This window comes from Trematomus bernacchii, unplaced genomic scaffold (genome assembly GCF_902827165.1).
Source record: "Trematomus bernacchii unplaced genomic scaffold, fTreBer1.1, whole genome shotgun sequence".
NCBI lineage: Eukaryota > Metazoa > Chordata > Actinopteri > Perciformes > Nototheniidae > Trematomus > Trematomus bernacchii.
Window position 1 is genome coordinate 12,158,429 of NW_022987720.1, and position 3,967 is coordinate 12,162,395.

Consider the following 3,967-nt stretch of genomic DNA (forward strand, 5'->3'; position numbering starts at 1 on the left):
GCCGGAGGGGCAACGGCTGTCTGGTGCTCGGATCTTTTAGAACAAGGCCTGTGGACATCATAGGCCAGAGCATGAGCAAATCACATAATTATGCTGAGCAGCTACCCCTCATCTTTTCATTGCACAGCCTCTGCTGCTTCAACAGGTTTATGATCACGCAATATATGGCTCATGATATATTTCCAACAGCAGCAGATACAAGAGCTGAAGATTTTAGCGCAGACAGAACCTCTGCGGTGCATTTAAACTAAGACCAGCTATGAAAGCCCCTCTGGGAGCCAGGACATATCCAAGCCCTGGCTTTTATGTCCTGCTATGTAATCTAACCTCGAATAGATCTGTTCAAGACGATTAATTAAATAAATCAAAGAGAAAAATCTCTTTATATATTTATAAGCACTTAATAACACTATTACTCTTGTTGACATTGCATTTATTGGCGGTGTAGATCCTAAGTGTGGAATGCCTCACTATGTATCACATTAAAAAGAGCAGAAACGGCAGTGTGGTTTGCAATCTCAAGTTGCTCCCTGGTTGCACATTACAAGAGCAGAAAGTTACTGCTCAGAGATGTTTACTGCAACAGGCACAGCAGGAGGCAGCTCTGTGAAATGGAAAGAGATTATACAGAGATGTGTTTGACAGTTTGTTGGAGTTCTACAAATCAAAGGGAGAACATGGTGCTCAAGTGAAATAACTGAGGTAGCAGATGGAACGATAGACACTACTCTGTGAATAAAGTTACCGCCAAGCATCAATAGACGCACACTCAGAGAGCAGCACAGCGGTGCATTTAGCTCCATTTTTATTCATCGTGCCACTGCGCCACACTTAAAAAAAATGTTGTACTTGTTTTTGGCTCAATAATGGATGCAAAATTATACAATGCCCTCTATTAGAATACAGCGAGTTAATTGGAGGGGCCCTATTGTGCTTTTTGGGTTTTCCCTCTCCTGTAGTGTCTTATATAAGTTTTGTGCATTTAAATGCTAAAATTCAAAAGGTTCCCTCCAGAGGACATTTCTAAACACGTCACAGGCAAATACAAAATTAACCCGAAAATAAGCATAATAGGGCCTCTTCAAGTTTTTTGGCACAAAAGTATGTCTCATTATGTATATTTGTGCCCGTAGTAACGTTTTGAAGGTACAATTATCATTTACTGACGTTGTACTGTGATCTGAATGTATGAAATATGATATCCAGTCCTGTGGTGTTTTCATCATTTAGCAGTGTTTATTTAATATACTGTAAAAGTGCTAATGTAAGCCATGATGGATGTTAGACAGGGATTTAATTATGACCATAGGTTTTATATTATAGTACACTTATATGATCTTGTGACAGTTATAGTGTAAATATGCAGCAGGGATGTGAAGGTGAAGTTTCACAAAAACAGAACACTTTAGTTAAGTAGATAGTGTTCGACGAACAACTGCCACTGTTCAGAGAATGCATTTGATGTAATTCTCAAAGCTATAATTAAGCTTAAGAGCTCACAGGTAGCAATTACTCTTTACAATCATTTTGTGGCCGAATTTCCTTGGAGACAAAGAGTACCATAGAGAGGATCTGATCAAAGCATCTTCATGAGTAGTTTGCAGGAAATGAAGAAGAAAAGTTTAATGCAATAGGGATGGTTAAAAAAATAATGCTTTTCAATAATTTACCAATAGAGTGGTTTTCTGGTATCAATGTGTAAAATCAACAGTTGCCTTTTAAATAAGAGGAATGTAAGTGGATGATTTTAAGACACACATCATACTGTTTGGCATTTCCGTCACTAAGTGGAACGAGACAAAGGCATGACTTGCATCAAAAGCGAACACCTAACAGTCTCTTGATGATTTCTCAGTAAATCAAAGCCCTGCTTGCATTATGTTTCTTTATCACTCGTCATTGGAAAACTCCTGCTCTTCAGTTCACCCAAACACACTGTGGAGCAGAGCACAGCTCCCTTCGATAATGGAGCTCCCACACGAAACCCACGCAAACATGGGAAGGACATGCATGGAGCTACATTTCCTTGAAGCTTAATGTTTTAGAAGCTTCCCATGTAATACACACATCTCATCTAAATGTATTCTGAACAGCGTACTTTAAATATGACCTCCCTGCGTCTTGTCACTGTAACAGACAGGCTAAATGCATGTATAAAACTAAATTGGGAAGCCAATAGCTGAGCAGGCAGAGTCACATAGAAGGAGTCCTGCTGGTTTAGACTGATGGCTTAATGAACAGCGACTCGGAATAATCTCTGCAGCCCGGTCGCAGGTGCACACTGCAGGCGACTGTTACCCAAGTCAATCCGACAAACATTGATCAAACATACAGACCCCGACTGTGTATAGAACATAGCCGATACACTGTCCTCTTAAGATGGGGAGGGTACTCGGGGCTTCCCACAAGGATATGGACTAGGTGTTTATTTACACCGTCTCTATGGACAGGTAACAGGTGATGTGAGAATTAACATAGCAAGAAAAAAGAAAAACCTTTTACTTGATCATGTAGACTATATTGCTTCAGCAAGTTCCATTACATCATATTTATTTAAAAAATATATATTGGGTACTGTACATCTGACATTAGTTTGCCTTAGTGTTCAAAGCAGAAAATGCAAAAGCGTTCCACTGTGAGAATGACTCACATGCTCTTCATATGAAAGTCTTGTTACTTTGACAACAATTCATGTTTTAATGTTTGTTTGCAATCAATGCAATTCTTTATGCATATCGGCAGGACACAACCTTTCAGATGAGCAAGTGCACACGCACTTTCATAAAGAGCGTGTGGGGGCGGGACTAATACAGACAGGCATGGTCCTCTGGATCAAGCTTGTGAAGCAAAGGCTATTGGTCGGAAAGTATACAAAGAGAGCGAATCGAAGATTGTTAGTCGAGTTTGAAAATGATTTAAATCAAAAAGTAATTGGCTGTTTGACCACCAGTTGGCACCTACGGGGCTCTGGGGTATCCATCAGACAGGGAACAAATATATAATCTAAAAGAAACATTGTCACTTTAAATGCAACATACAACTTTGATACTGGTATATAGAGCCAATGAACTATTGTTAGTATAATTATATCGTTAAAAACATCCTTTTCAAATGTCTGCTGAGGTTTTGTTAAAGCTGGCTGCTCAGTGATGTGGACCAAAAGGCAGAACATTTGCACGACAACAATCAATCACATTTGCTTAAAAAAAGTCATCGGAAAGAGATGAATTGTCTTCCTATCTCATGAGAAAATATTGGCCATTTCCTATCATTATAATCCACTTAAAATGTTGCCCCCAATAAGTAGATCACATTCTACCTTGAGAAGGTGAAAAGTAAGTCATCCCATTGATCACACATGTTATTGCTCAACCTTTAAGCACAATTAAAGAAAATCATTAAGTTCAATGAGATACTGGAGGGCTCGTCTAACTCTTCAAAGGTTGTTCCTGATCAGAATGGCCCCACAAGGTCAAAGTATATGCAATTCTGCTTTATTAACTATTTGAGTAATGACTCTCTCTTGTTAGACTTCCGATCCACAGGGAGGATCCAGCCCTCCGATAAACTGAGAGTACATGATGGTGTAAACGGTGGCAGGAACACTGCTTTTATTTAAGTAAATCCTGTTCTAATCCTTTATGGAATCTTGCTAAACACTTTTATTGATGCTGCTGATCACTCATCCATGCAGTTCTTTGATTATTGCAGAATGCAACAAAGAGGAGGTCTGGGGTAAATGACTCATGTGGAGCGATCTGACCAAAGTCTCACCATCGCTCCACTACAGAGCTACCTGTCTGTTGTTTTCTATGACTCTTGAGAAAGGCACTGAGAGGTGTACACCCTCTCAAAGCACAATTGAAGGTGCAGTGGCTTTACAATGAAACACATTTAAAAAGGTGAAGGTGAATTGAGTGAGGGTCATAAACTGAATTGCCCTGCCGGCAAGATTTTCTACAAGGAG